General features: G+C 42.7%; 1 long non-coding RNA gene across 1 annotated transcript; it reads right to left on the bottom strand.

Annotated features, from left to right (window-relative positions):
* Positions 1-3,650: 3,650 nt before the first annotated feature.
* On the bottom strand, positions 3,651-12,456 carry LOC147840215 (uncharacterized). Its single transcript, XR_015511189.1, has 2 exons — positions 9,733-12,456; positions 3,651-4,129 (listed from the first exon to the last, which is right to left on the bottom strand). It is a non-coding gene; the product is annotated as an uncharacterized LOC147840215 (long non-coding RNA).
* Positions 12,457-16,258: the final 3,802 nt, after the last annotated feature.

Here is a 16,258-nt window from a genome sequence, read left to right as displayed (position 1 = left end):
CCTCTGCAACAGCAGAGAAGCTGCCGAGCTTCATTTCTCCTCCGCTCCACTGCAGCAGCAGTGACGCTCAGCCTGAGCTCACATACACTTCCATTTAACATACCACTATTGACACACTCCCCAGCACTACACAACAGTTTAAACACCTCCATATAAGCGTTTACTCTTTATTATCGTCTAGCTCAATCACACGTAACATCCTCTCCAAATGTTTACATCCATCACGCTAAGGCTATCAATTTATCCACACAGCTCGCACTCACGACATCCACTATCTTGAATACAAGGACAAAAATTTAACTCTGCCTCTTCCTTCCCCCCTCTTTTTCAGCGCTCCCAGTTCAGCAAATAATATCCCTCTAGTTCTCTCTCAAGAGTGCCTGAACCCCGACCCCAACAGGAGCAACACTTTTTTTCCCCAAGGCTACCAGTATAAAATCTTTTCAGTCTTCACTTCCTTCCTGCGTCGAGTTTTTCCACACCTCCTTCTTCTCCTTTCTAGCGTTTAGTTCCTCCGCACCTCCTTTCCTTTCTTCAAGCGTTGAATGCTTTCGCTCTTTCCTCCATTCCCTCCCTCTCTTCCCCCCCCCACCTCAACATCTTTTACTACCTACCCCTTTCCAGTGTCGAGTTTCTCCGGAACTTTTCTCTTTCTTCTAGTGTTGAGTTCTTCTGCTACTCTCAACTCTCATCTCTTCAGCCTAAGTATCACCATTCAAGGCCTGACTCCCCCGGAGTCAATCAATTACCCCACCCCCACCCCTCCACAATCGACAACTTTCTTGTTTTCTAGCGTTAAGTTTCTCCGCATCTCCTATTCTATGTTCTATAGCGTTGAGTTCCGCCGCACCTCCTTTCCTTTCTTCAAGCGTCCAATGCTTCCGCTCTTTCCTCCATTCCGCTTCTCTTACCTTTCCAGTCTAAGCTTAGACTCCCCCGGAGTCCTGCCCAGCCCACCTCCTATAGGAGTCTTCACCAATCCCTGTTGGAGCCTAATCTTTCAGCTCTAACTCCCACGGAGTTACCCCCAAGAGCTACGACTCCCACAGAGTCCCCCCTCCCCTCTCTCTCTCGCCCCGGCCAAATACGCATCTTTCCTACCTTCTAGCGTTGAGTTCCTCCGCATCTCCTGTCCTATATTCCCTAGCATTGAGTTCCTCCGCATCTCCTTCTCTTCCTTCCAGCGTCGAATGCTTCCGCTCTTTCCTCTCCCCACCCTTATCTCCCAATCCCCCTTTCAGCGTTGAGTTTCTTCGCTACTTTCTTTCTTCAGCATTGAGTTTCTCCGCTACTTTACTATTTTACATTTACATTTAGTCATTTAGCAGACGCTTTTATCCAAAGCGACTTACAAATGAGGACAAGGAAGCAATTTACACAACTAAGAGCAACAATGAATAAGTGCTATAGGCAAGTTTCAGGTTTGTAAAGTCTAAGAAGGGAAGTATTAGTAGTAATAGAATTTATTTTTTTTCAGCGTTGAGTTCCTCCGCTACTCTTTCTATATGTCAAAAGCATCACTCACCAATTTGACTCCCAAGGAGTCTTCCCACGTTCGGACTCCCCCGGAGTCCCGCTCAGCCCACTACCTACAGGAGTCTCCACCTCTCCCTCTCTTCCCAGACTCCTGTAGTAGTCCAATCCTACAGCTCTAACTCCCACGGAGTTGACCCAGAGCTCTGATCCACATAGGTTTCTTTTCTTTACCTTTCCAGCGTCAAGTTCCTCCACATCTCATGCTCTCTCCTTCCCAGTGTTGAGTTCCTCCACATCCTCTTTACTTCCTTCCACCATCGAATGCGTCCACTCTTCTCTCCACCCCCTCTACAACCCCTCTCCCCTTCCCACTGCATACCCCTTTCCCAGCGTTGAGTTCCTCCGCTACTTTTCTTCTTTCAGCATTGAGTTACTCTGCTACTTTTCTATTTCTAGTAACAAATCCTTCTGCTACTCTCCTTTCTTCCGTTAGGCTCCCCAACCCTGCCTCCCCAAACCCGACTCCCACGGAGTCCCCAGCCCCTCCTAAGAATCAATTTCAACTTTTCTCCTGCAGTAACCTATCTCACTTCAATTTACATTCAGCAGCCGGATATGGCACCTCTCGCCTTTTGGGGGGCACTTCAATACGCGGCTGCTGTCCCGAGCTGAAAACCTTTGCTTTTTGGGGAGTTCTCGAGACCTACCTGACCTCGAATTCCCCTCTCGCCCTTCTAACGGGAGGGAGCCCTGGGCTCGAGGATATTACGAGCTCAGAGCTCTCTCCCGGGACAGCATGCCAAATATGCTTTATTGATTATCAGCTAAGTGTGAACTCTTGAAGTGCGGTTTATTCATAAACTAATTTCGAGAGGGTCACATGCTTATAATCAACACCTCTGGCTCCTTGTTAGCTCCGTAATCAGCCCTATTAGATGATTACGGAAGCATTATAAATAACCTGAGTTTTTCACTCCAGTTATCTTCGTCTTGAAGTTCCCCCCTTTCAACCCCTACGTCCTCCGACTTTTTTCTGATCAGGCGACACGGTGGCCCAGTGGCTAGCACTGTTGCCTCACAGCAAGAACACCGCCGGTCCAACCCATTGGGCCGGTTGGTGTTTCTGTGTGGAGTTTACATGTTCTCCCCGTGTTCGCGTGGGTTTTCTCCAGGTTCCCCGGTTTCCTCCCACCGTCCAAAAACACAAACCATAGCCAATCGACTAAAACAAATTATCACCCAATACAACCTTAGTTTACACTTCTCACGGTGACAAGCAGGGGAGTTCTCGAGACCTACCTGACCTCGAATTCCCCTCTCGCCCTTCTAACGGGAGGGAGCCCCGGGCTCGAGGATATTACGAGCTCAGGGCTCTCTCCCAGGACAGCATGCCAAATACGCTTTATTGATTATCAGCTAAGTGTGAACTCTTGAAACATATGTTGAGAAACAACCAGTTTTTCAATGTTTTGGTAAATGATCTTGCGTATGTGTGTTCTTGTGTAATCATCAACCGCTCAAGTTCAATTCCAATGGTAGTACCTAGAATAGCAAGTCTACTAAGGGAGGTCAAGCTTTCTTAATTATGGCTCCTAAACTCTGGAATAGCCTTCCTGATACACACTCTCTCAGTTCAAAATAAGATTAAAGACCTATCTTTTTAGTAAAGCATGCAAACAAAGCACCACATAATGGTATGATGCATGAGTGTGCATCATTCACGTGAGCAGGTTTGACAAATCACCTGTAGAACACACTCCTCATGTCTTTAAACATATTACTGACCGTTTAACTGATTATTTACAATGAAACAGAGGAACATAAAGTAGTCATTTGGGGAGTTACTTTTTTGGGGAAGGGGATGGGGTATCTTTTATTAATGTGGGCAGATCCCTTATTTTCATCCCAATGTTGACAAGTATGATAGGGCTATTCACATATTGTGTCCAAAATCACGTTGAAAATGCGACGCATGCTTCTTCCTTTACCACTTTAAATGTGTTTTGTGCTCGAGATCTCCTGCTGTTTGTTGCTATGAGAAAAGCCGGGCGCAGACAATTTTCAAATTACTTAAACTTTTGCGAGTATGTGGATTATAACTGAATGTGTGTCGTTGTTATTACTTGTGTCGTAAATTTTGACGTCTCATCAATTACAAATTATCAGACCGGAGGTTTTGAATATCAGAAAATAGACTTTATTCTCCATAATAAAGCCGAGAAAGAGCAGGGCAGACCCCAGAGCATTCTGAAGTTTCTCCTGGACACCTTCTGAAGTATCTGTGTTTGTTACAATTTTTATACAGGATTATTTGACACACCCCTAAGTCTCTTTTTAACTCTTGACCATTTTTGAATAGGTTTTTAGTCTAAGGGGTCCTGCTATTCTTGGCTCTCAGCCCACTAGCTCATGTCAGCAGAGATGTTACAGGTCTATGTCAGCAAAGTATAGATGCAACTTATGCAAAGGAACTAAGTGTTTACATACATTGTTATGATAGGATAATAACTTGATAATGTTACTCATTCTAACTTCTGACACATATAGCTTCATACAAGTATTTAACATATATAATCAGTGCTTTACATATTCAGTTATTCTACACAATCAGTCATTCAGCCTTCTCCTAGTGTTGATCCTGTACAGGCATACTCTGTCACACCCCTGGTTTGATCACGCCGCCTTTGTTTATGTTGTCATGTCATTAGCACGCGTGGATGTTTTGTTTTGGTCTGTCACCTTGTGCTCAACGTAATATTCCTCCCTCCCCCTTGTTACCTTATTTTACTATTATCATGATTTAATTAATCTCACCTGGATTCAGTTATGCTCCTTCCCCTATTTAGTTCCCTCTCGTGTGTCATCCTGTGTCAGATCGTTGTGCGGCGTTGTGTGGCCTTTTTGTTGTTTTTTCTCCTTGTGTGCAGCGCGCCACTGGCCGAGAGACTCTGACCCTCGGAAATTTTTATTTTTCTCTTTTCAAACCCGGTAACGGAGGAGGTCCTAAAGACTATTTATTTGATCTTTTTGGATTTTTGTGTTATTTTTTGGCTGTTATTTTGTGGCCCTGACTACAGTCTTTGCTGTTCATTAAAATCTTTAATTTGAACCTGCATTTGTGTCCTTCCAGTCCCATTCCTGACAGTACGATCTGACCAGAGAATGGACGCAGCGGGTTCAGACACGGTCAGAACTGCAGTCACCCAGCAAGGTGCACTCTTAGGCCAGCATGAGGCTAGATTAACCAACACCACCAGGGAGGTGGAATTCCTGGCCAATCAAGTGGCAGAGCTAACTGCACTCGTCCAGGACCTACAGCATGAGGCAGCCCAGGGGGGTCCTCTCCGTCATCATGATCCGGAGCCCCATTGCAACAACCCTCCACCCTACAACGGAGACCTTAATTCCTGTAGAGCCTTCTTGTCTCAGTGTGCAGTGGTTTTCACCTTACAACCACGCACTTATGCATCTGAGGAATCTAAAGTGGCGTTTGTATTGACCCTCCTCACCGGTAAAGCTCGCGACTGGGGAACGTCAGTGTGGGAGACTAGAGCCCCTTGCTGTGCTTCGTTTGAAGACTTTCGCCAAGAAATGGTGAGATTATTTGACCGATCAGTCCGGGGCCAGGAAGCAGCGGACCAGCTGGCACGCCTACGCCAGGCAGGACAATCCGTTACTGAATATGCCATCGCCTTCAAGACTCTGGCGGCCTCCTGTGACTGGAACGAGGGCGCGTGCAGGTCTATGTTCCGCGCCGGGTTACAGGATGACATTCAGGACGAGCTGGCCACACAGGATCTTCCCCAGGACCTTGATGACCTAGTTAACATGGCCCTGCGGATTGAGGGACGTCTCCATCGTCGTCGTCAGCGTCTAACGGTTCGCCCCCCATGGAGAGTGGAGGATTCCCGTCCAGTCTTGGCTGCAGAAGCATCTGGTTCTGCTCCAATGGATCCGGAGCCCATGCAAGTAGGGCGTCTTCGTCTTACCCCACTACAGAGACAGCAACGCTTCGTCCAGGGACTCTGCCTTTACTGTGGGAAGCCTGGACATTTTGCTGTAGCCTGCCCACTCAAACGTCAAGCCTCACCAGTGAAGAGGGGGATACTGGTGAGCACTACCCCTTTCCTACACTCTTCCTCCCGCACTCTTCTTCCTGTTTCTGTACACTTCAGTGATTCCTCTAATTCTTGTTCAGCCCTGGTTGACTCGGGGGCTGAAGGAAATTTTATGGACTCCTCCCTAGCTGCTTTGTGGGGAATTCCTGCTATCCCTCTTCCTGATCCTATCCCTGCTCGCTCCCTCAACGGCTCCCTTATAACCACTGTTTCCCATTCTACCCCTCCTATTAACCTGACTGTTTCAGGCAATCATCACGAGGTGACCATTCTGTTGCTTCTGGATTCCCCGAGTGCCTCCATAGTGTTGGGGCACCCGTGGTTAGTAAAGCATGGTCCTCATGTTGATTGGTCTGGTAATGCCATTTTATCTTGGAGCCAGTATTGTTTGTCTTCTTGTCTGGGCAGTGCCCCTTTTCCTGTTTCTGTGTCCTCTGTGTTACAGGCAGAGGCTGCTGATCTGACTGGGGTCCCGGTGGAGTACCACGGCCTGCGCCAGGTGTTTAACAAGTCCCGGGCCACTTCCTTGCCTCCTCACAGACCATACGATTGTGCCATCGAGCTCCTCCCAGGCACTTCTCCGCCTAAGGGACACTTGTTTTCCCTTTCTGGTCCAGAGAGAGAGGCTATGGACAGGTACATTAATGAATCCCTTAAAACCGGTCTCATCCGACCCTCCTCGTCTCCTGCAGGTGCTGGATTCTTCTTTGTTAAGAAGAAGGATGGCTCCCTGCGTCCATGCATTGATTATCGAGGGCTCAACGACATTACCGTTAAAAACAGGTACCCCCTACCTCTCATGTCGTCTGCTTTTGAGCTGTTGCAGGGAGCCAAGGTTTTCACCAAACTTGACCTCAGGAATGCCTACCATCTTGTCCGCATACGTGAGGGGGATGAGTGGAAGACAGCCTTTAACACCCCTACGGGACACTTTGAATACCGGGTCTTACCGTTCGGTCTGACCAACGCCCCGGCTGTCTTTCAGGCCCTGGTTAATGATGTGTTGAGAGACATGGTTAATCGTTTTGTCTTTGTGTATCTCGATGATATTTTGATCTTTTCCCCGTGCCTGCAGATACATATTCAACACGTACGCCAGGTGCCACAACGGTTGTTGGAGAACCAACTTTATGTCAAGGCGGAGAAGTGCGTTTTCCATGCCCAGTCAATTCCGTTTCTGGGGTTCATCATCTCAGCGGGAGAGATCCAGGCAGATCCCTGTAAGATAAGGGCTGTTGCCGAGTGGCCAACCCCTGACTCTCGCAAAGCTCTGCAGCGGTTCCTGGGCTTTGCAAACTTTTACCGGCGATTCATCAGGAACTTTGGCCAGATTGCTGCACCTTTAACAGCACTCACCTCTCCCAAGGTATGGTTCAAGTGGAATAGTGATGCACAGGAGGCCTTTGATGAATTGAAGTCCCGTTTTGTCTCTGCTCCTGTTTTGTCCATTCCAGATCCTGAACAACAATTTATTGTTGAGGTGGATGCATCTGATGTCGGGGTAGGCGCAGTTCTATCTCAGAGGTCTTGCCTGGACGGGAAAGTACATCCGTGTGCCTTCTTTTCCCACCGCCTAAACCCTTCGGAACGGAATTATGACGTAGGGAACCGAGAATTATCGGCAGTCAGGCTGGCTCTGGGGGAGTGGCGTCACTGGCTAGAAGGGGCAGCCCAACCTTTCCTGGTCTGGACGGATCACAAGAATCTCGAATATATCCGTTCGGCCAGGAGGCTGACCCCTCGACAGGCTCGCTGGGCCCTCTTCTTTGACCGCTTTAAATTTACCCTATCATTCAGACCTGGAACCAAGAATGTCAAGCCCGATGCCCTCTCCCGTCTCTTTGAGGTCCCAGGAAAGGAGAAATCGGTTGATGCCATTTTACCAAAAGAAATGGTGGTGGGGTCTATCTCCTGGGACATTGAGAGACGGGTGGAGAAGGCCATACAAAAGATCTCAGTTCCAGGGAGGGTCCCAGCGGGCCGTCTGTTTGTTCCAACCAGACTTCGCTCAGAGGTCATCCAGTGGGGACACTCGTCCAGGCTAGCCTGTCACCCAGGAGTGCGGAGATCGCTGGCTTTGATTCACCAACGATTCTGGTGGCCATCCATGGCCAAGGACGTCAGGCAGTTTGTGGCGGCTTGTTCTGTTTGTGCCCAGAACAAGACTTCTAATGCACCTCCCGTTGGTCTGCTTCGCCCCCTACCCATCCCGTCCCGCCCATGGTCACACGTGGCCCTTGATTTTGTCACTGGTCTCCCAGAATCTAAAGGAAACACCGTCATTCTCACGGTGGTGGACCGTTTCTCTAAATCAGTCCATTTCATTCCCCTCCCCAAACTTCCTTCAGCCAAGGAGACTGCGCAAGTGGTGATTGATCACGTATTCCGGATTCATGGTCTTCCGGTTAATGTGGTTTCTGACAGGGGTCCCCAGTTTGTCTCCCGCTTTTGGAAGGAGTTCTGTCGACAGATCGGGGCTTCTACGAGTCTGTCATCAGGATTCCATCCTCAGACCAACGGGCAGTCTGAACGAGCCAACCAGGATTTGGAACGAACTCTCCGCTGCCTGGCGTCCCACAATCCTAGCTCCTGGTGCCAACAACTGTCGTGGGTCGAGTACGCTCACAACTCTCTTCCGTCATCAGCTACAGGTTTGTCCCCATTTGAGTGTTCAATTGGATTCCAACCCCCTTTGTTTCCCTCACAGGAACCTGAAGCTGCCGTTCCGTCTGCCCTAGCTTTCGTTCGGCGGTGTCGACGCACCTGGAGGAAAGCTAGGGAGGCCTTGGTCCGAGTTGGCAGACGAACCAAAGCAGCGGCCGACCAACACCGGACTCCTGCCCCTCATTACATTTGTGGTCAAAGAGTATGGCTCTCCACCAAGGACCTGCCTCTCAGAGTGCCTTCACGCAAGCTGGCCCCCAGGTTCATTGGTCCATATCAAATCACTAAAGTCTTGAGTCCGGTGGTGGTAAGGCTCAAGCTTCCCCCCAAGCTTGGTCGGGTACACCCTATTTTTCATGTATCTAGGGTTAAACCTGTGATGTATTCCCCCCTTGTCCCTTCTGCCCCTTCCCCCCCTCCCCCCCAACTAGTGGACGGCTTACCAGCCTACACAGTACGAAGGTTGCTTGATGTTAGACCCAGGGGCAGGGGTTTCCAGTATCTAGTGGACTGGGAGGGCTATGGTCCAGAGGAGAGGAGTTGGGTCCCAGCCCGGGACATACTTGATCAGGCGCTGGTCGAGGATTTCCATCGGCGACGAGGTAAGCCTCTCCCTGCAGCGCCTGGTGGCGCCCGTAGGGGGGGGGGGGTACTGTCACACCCCTGGTTTGATCACGCCGCCTTTGTTTATGTTGTCATGTCATTAGCACGCGTGGATGTTTTGTTTTGGTCTGTCACCTTGTGCTCAACGTAATATTCCTCCCTCCCCCTTGTTACCTTATTTTACTATTATCATGATTTAATTAATCTCACCTGGATTCAGTTATGCTCCTTCCCCTATTTAGTTCCCTCTCGTGTGTCATCCTGTGTCAGATCGTTGTGTGTCAGTCCGTGTAACAGTCTTCCGAGTTGTCTCTCCAGTCCTGTCGTGTTGGTTGGTGTTATCCCTTCCAGTTGTGTCTCGCCTGGCCGTCATCTTACTTCTAGCGCTCTGTCCTTCTTGTGTGTGTTCCATTTTGGCTCATATCCCTCTGTTCTCAGGCACCGTCATCCCCTCCGCACTGAGTTCTCCGACATCACCTGCCGTCCGACTTCCCCTCTCCCTCGCTCGCTCTCGTCGGTCACATCTAAAACAGCCGGGCCATAGTGCGCCCTCTACCGGAGGAGTTTGTAAGGACATTCTTTTCTCATTATATTTTTGCTGTCTTAACCCCGGCCTTTTTGTTGTTTTTTCTCCTTGTGTGCAGCGCGCCACTGGCCGAGAGACTCTGTTTTTTGACCCTCGGAAATTTTTATTTTTCTCTTTTCAAACCCGGTAACGGAGGAGGTCCTAAAGACTATTTATTTGATCTTTTTGGATTTTTGTGTTATTTTTTGGCTGTTATTTTGTGGCCCTGACTACAGTCTTTGCTGTTCATTAAAATCTTTAATTTGAACCTGCATTTGTGTCCTTCCAGTCCCATTCCTGACATACTCATCTTACACAGACATATCACTGTATTTTTAACACAGGCTGGCATGTTTGCTGCAAACACTACATACATTTTGTGAAGAGAAAATTAACTGCTTTACACTTAGAAAATACTTCACACTGAGAGAATAGAAATCTTCTTCAATCCCTCCTCTTAAGACTTTGGTCTTAATATTATTGTCTTTTAACCCCAAAGTACAATTTCATAATCCAGTTCTCTTAATTACCTCTATCTAGTGACTGATATTAGCCACATAGCTGTTATCAATTGACTAGATTATGCCACCGTACTTTGACAGAAGTCCAGCTAAACATCTCCCCTTTCTCTTTTGATTTGAAGGAAGTAAAAGACTGTACTCTGTTTTTCTCTTAACACATCAAAGACAACAATGTTTTGAGCATAAGTATTCAGTTGGTTCAGTGCTAGCTGCTAGTTTTCACACTCATGTAGAATATACTGAAGTGATATTATCTATAGGTACCATGAAAGCAATATGCAAACAAAATCAATATGCAAACGTAAAAAGCATCAAATGTTGATCTTGATCTTTGCTCATCCTTGTTTCTCTTCTTGTAAGCTATCAGCATCTTCATTAAACTTTGAAAAGATGTTGATGGAGATGTGTGGTTGAGAGTCTGAGTTCTGAAATCTGCAGTTGTCCATTCATCATCCCTTGATTTGTGACACTTCTGTATGTGGTACTCAGGCACATTATCAGAATCACTCTTTTCTTTGCTCTGATAAACTCTTGCTTCCACACATTGCACTTAGTAGCTTATAGCTTTGGAATATTCAGGCTCCTCTGTTTCCGGTCAGCTTTTCCTTGCTGGAGTTGTTTCCTTTCGCTTCATTGAGGCATTGGTACCTCATCAATGGCATCCACTTTGGCAGCTGTTGGATTTGCCCTCATCCAGATATGGTCCTTTCCTCCTGAGCTCTCCAGAGCATCCTCAGATAGACTCAATCACCTAGACCAATTGGACCTTGTATCACTGCTCTCTCACATGGCTCCTTTCTGGTTTCCTGCACAGATATCGCTTTGCACATGGCAATTATTTGTTTCTTCATTAAAGTCCCTACTGTATTAGACATCTTTTCAAACCATTCCAAGAGGTTATGTGCAAGGTTATAGGTGAGATTATATGCAAGGTTTTATGCAAAGTTTTATGTGGTTTCTTGCAAGGGTCATGTGGTTTCTTGCAAGGTTTCTTTCAAGGGTCGACCCAATAGCAGTTCATGCGATGCAGTGTTAGATGCTTGTTTCCATTAGTTTTCATGCCATCATTCACCAATGCACTTGTTAGCAAATTAATCCCATTAAGTTTATTATTTTCACATATTTCATTGAGCGTTGGTCTTGATGGATCATCTTCATCTCTTTCAGCCATTTCTGGTAATTGAGCATAATACAATTATTCTCTCTTTTGCTTTATTCATAAGTTTTCATACTCCTTTAGATGATTTTATTTATTGATCACTTATTAACTTTAATTTTAATTACTTTATGAATGCAACCCTTTATGAATTTATTTCTGAAGGCATTTCAAAATTTAGGAAATACTTAACTTGTCACAGACGTAATAACTGTTCCTGCTTCATAATTTGCTTCTAGTATTACTCCAATCATCTACTCATCATAGTTTCTTAACAGTGCTTCTTCGCTGAATAATTCTTCATCCAGTCAACACCAAAAACAGTCATCATATCTCACTGTTTGGAGCAATGGTCTCCACTCAAGTCTTTTAATTGAACTAGAGCTCTGTGAAGCTGTAGATAATTCAATCATCCACATATTGTGACAGTGTCCATACTATGATCTTCACCCTTATTATAACCCTTTATGCATTCTGGTGTATACAGTATATGCTATTCACCAAGCTACACAAGTACCAACTAGTTTCTACCCTCCTCTGGTAGTTACCTAAAATAAACTCAATAGAAACTAAGCACTTAATATATTTACCATCCAAAAGAACATATCGTCACATACAATATGAACTTCAGCTGGAAAATCTTTTCTTATTGATTTTCTTAAATCATAACCTAAACATAATCTTGTTTTGTCATAATGTAATTATTGCCTTTAAATTCCATCAAAAATTATTAGTTATTTATACATTTATTACTACTTTAAATTTAAATAGAAATGTCTAGGACAGATTGTATATTACAGTATCTAGATGTTTCTATTAATGCTCTTATTTTTACACTTTTCAATAGAATTTTATACTTATTTCAGCAACTCGTGGTTTTCTTTCTGGGCAGATCTGCATGAGATCTATTTTAACCCTCACTGTGCTGGCTGATTTTATCTGCATCTCAGTCCTGTAATGACAATCACTTAGTTGGAATTTGACACTTCTTTCCTTTACTAATTTATTTTCTGATCTATATATTAATTCCTTTTTTGTCTTTGAGTTATTTTCTTTTGGCTCAGAATTATTTCCTAGGGCATTCCCCTCAACCTAGTTGCTCATACAATTTTGATGCACTTTTTTGTTAGCTGACTTAAACTTATGGTATGTTTTGTAGGTTCCTTTTTGCTCTGTTTTAACTATTATTCCTTAATATTTTCTTCTAATAATTCTTCACATATGTTTTCATGTGAAACAATATCGTTTTCTTAAACACTTTTCTCTTTCAATTTGTTTTATAGTAATTTAGAAGTATTACTTTTTGACCTTACCATATCTTATGAATTTATTTCAATTGTTATTTCAATCTTCCCTTTAACTGTAAATCATTTTTCTAAATTTGAATCTCTTTCCAGTTTTCAATATCCAATCTTGATTTAGGCCATTCACAATAAGATTATGTTAAGATATTTCCTTTACTTAATTTTAATTTAAATACTTAATTCCATTCTTATTTATTCTCCAAATTATTTATTGCCTTATCAAAAGCTTTTTCTCTTTTTCTTTAGTCAATCTGCTGCATTGTAATTTATCCTTCAATGTTTAAGGACTTTTATGATTAAACCTATTAAAACTTAAACCTAAATTATTTAACATTCATCATAATATATCATTCAATATTTAAAGTTTCACATTGAAATTACCTTATAACACTTTTTCTTACTTAAAAATTTGCATGATAATAATTTCTCTCAAATTAACAGGAGTCTGATTTGATACAAGAATGGGTAGCTACACTTTTGTTCTTAATTTTCCTTCTTTTTATTCTATTAAACAAAGTTTGGACTTCTTTTTTCTCCATTTTCCTATGCTTCTTTTCTTTAAACTTGTTTTCCTTAAACATTTGATCATTAACTCTTCCATTAATCAATATTCATTAAATTTTTCCTCTTCTCTAGTTTTTTCTTTACTCAAATTATTGACTTATCTATTTTTGATTCATACTGATTTAGTAAATTTATTTCCTTATTAATATATCAATTTATCTCCATATGTAGTTAGTTCTATGCTTAAATTTTTAAAAAATTTCTTAATATTTATTAGTCTAACTTCCAGTTGTATTTTTATTAACACTTTTTATTTATAAAATCTTTTTCTATCATGTATATTTTCTTATTTCATTTATCTTATTACATTACTTTATATTTCTATTTATTTAATACCTTTTAATATATCTTTACTCTTTAGCTTCTCTCTGTCCTGTGAAACTTTTGTTCTTAAAATAGACAGATTCTTACCACTCGTGAAGCAGACCTTCTTCCAGACTGTCGACATGTCAGGAATTTTAGTCACCTCTCTGCCTATTTTATACTTAAAAACACTTCAAACACACAGAGATTATTCATAAAAATGTTTAACTATATATTCTTCTTTTCAGTCTGTGTCTTTTAAATGCAATATGATCTCAATTAATTTTATGAGGCTTAATCCTCCTCTGTATCACAATATCTTCCCTAAACTGCATCACTCTCTAGTGTTCCTTAATCACACAACATATGCAGTCCTTCTTTTACATTATAATATAAAACGATAATTCTTTTAAACTCACTCTTATTGCAAACATACTTCTAAACACAATCATACTTCTCACTCGTCCTAACCTCATCTCTTACACTGTGTAACCTGAACCTCACCTCTATTCTAGTCTCTCTAGATCAAAGGTGAAGGCTTCTAAGCACCCCAGCAACACAGACAAATACACAAATACTTACAATTACATAAATACACCTCACTCCTCTTGAGTGACCTGTCCGAGCAGCCTCTAACCTTAGAGCGGTAAGCACAGAATTCTCCACTACACTCCTCTTGAGTGACCTGTTACTTCTGCTCCCGTCTTTACTGTTCTTCAGTAAAAATAGCATTTCACAGGATTTGTGCCTTTTTTCCCCCAGCCTCCTGAATAATAATATTTATTATTATTAAAACAGAATGGGTACTCCGAGGTCTTTGCGTGCTTCTCTCTATACCTTATTAATCTGTTTTAATCTCTTAACTGTCACCACACTTTAAGAACTTCCTCTTAAAACTTAAAAATGCTCTATGCATATTCTTCATTAATAAAAATTTCCCAAACATGAGTAACAGTTACTAGTTAACGTTTATCCTATCCGTCAAGGCCCTCTTAGGAAAACACAGATCATTTGCATGCAAATTGTTATTTTCTTCTGGTATTCAAAACCCCATTGTTTTTCTTTTATATCTTTACTTTTACTTTTTTAGTTTTACTTGTAGTTCGTTATAGCTGGAGAAACAGTTCAAGTGACTTTTTACCATTACAAGCAGGTCCTTGGTAGAAAAAACACAAACGTATAAGCGAAAATTGCTTACCGTTTTTTATCGTGGCCACATATTTGTGTTTTTCCTCCAAGCCCCAGCATGTCCAGTGTCACCCGTCTATCTCTTTCCAGTCCCTGTTCGGGCGCCATTTGTCGTAAATTTTGACGTCTCATCAATTACAAATTATCAGACCGCAGGTTTTGAATATCAGAAAATAGACTTTATTTTCCATAATAAAGCCGAGAAAGAGCAGGGCAGACCCCAGAGCATTCTGAAGTCTCTCCTGGACACCTTCTGAAGTATCTGTGTTTGTTACAATTTTTATACAGGATTATTTGACACACCCCTAAGTCTCTTTTTAACTCTTGACCATTTTTGAATAGGTTTTTAGTCTAAGGGGTCCTGCTATTCTTGGCTCTCAGCCCACTAGCTCATGTCAGCAGAGATGTTACAGGTCTATGTCAGCAAAATATAGATGCAACTTATGCAAAGGAACTAAGTGTTTACATACATTGTTATGATAGGATAATAACTTGATAATGTTACTCATTCTAACTTCTGACACATATAGCTTTATACAAGTATTTAACATAAATAATCAGTGCTTTACATATTCAGTTATTCTACACAATCAGTCACTCAGCCTTCTCCTAGTGTTGATCCTGTGCAGGCATACTCATCTTACACAGACATATCACTGTATTTTTAACACAGGCTGGCATGTTTGCTGCAAACACTACATACATTTTGTGAAGAGAAAATTAACTGCTTTACACTTAGAAAATACTTCACACTGAGAGAATAGAAATCTTCTTCACTTGCAGTTAGGGTTAAGAGTAGAGCATGCTGGTGTTTAACTGCATTGCTTTATTGCATTCGTGCATTGGGCTCTTACATACTGTCTGGCTGCTGCTTCATAGACTTGGTGGGCATTTCTCTCGGTCTCCTGGTGAACCCACTCAACAGACTGGGTCATTGGTCCAATCAGCGCAGATTAACTTCGTGCTAAAGGGGGATTAGGGAACAAAAGAATCACTGAACGAATCATATAGGAGTCTTCGGAATACCTAGGTAAAAAAAAATGCATATTATAAGACAATGAAAGTGTTTTTTATGACCTTGCATGCATATCAGCCTGTTAGAGACCCCCAAAACTAAAATATGATAATGCAAAATAGGGGCTCTTTAAAAAATATCATCAGGTAGTGCCAATAGCTGACAGAGTGCTAACCATACAGTATTTTCGCAATATATGTATATATAATTTAACTTGCATTTAGCCATTCAAACTTTAATAACCAGGTTTCCTTTAAATTATGTTACTGGAACTCCTTTTTAATGTACACAAAAGCTATAATCATGCATGAGGGACAGAGATTACCTAGGATTACTTTAAAATGCAAGGCTAAATCATGATGATGAAGCAAATCACTTGCAGGTGAGCTGTGTGAGTCAAACATACATCATGAACACTGCTTTATTCCCATAGCACTATATATAAATCATGTCCATGGCTTTTGCTTCTCCAGAAATATATGAAACACTAGACGGTGCGCTATCAGACATCTCTGATTGTTCTAGGATAGTTACTGTGGAATTATGGAGATCCACAGGGTTCTGCCTTTCGTTTGTCACAATGTAAATTGTTTCACTGCAGCGCAAATGAAAAGTGATGGAATTACAGATTATTGTAATCAAAGCACAGGTCTTGAGTACAATAAATAATGAAATGAAGTGTTAAATCTGTCCACAGAGAGGATATATTTACTCTTGGCCTCCTGCACATGTATTTATTTGACATGTCCATAGATAAATAATCTTATTAAGAAATTCTTTA

Source organism: Danio rerio, chromosome 16 (assembly GCF_052040795.2).
Source record: "Danio rerio strain M-AB ecotype USA chromosome 16, GRCz13ab, whole genome shotgun sequence".
NCBI lineage: Eukaryota > Metazoa > Chordata > Actinopteri > Cypriniformes > Danionidae > Danio > Danio rerio.
This window is presented reverse-complemented; position numbering and strand designations above follow the sequence as displayed.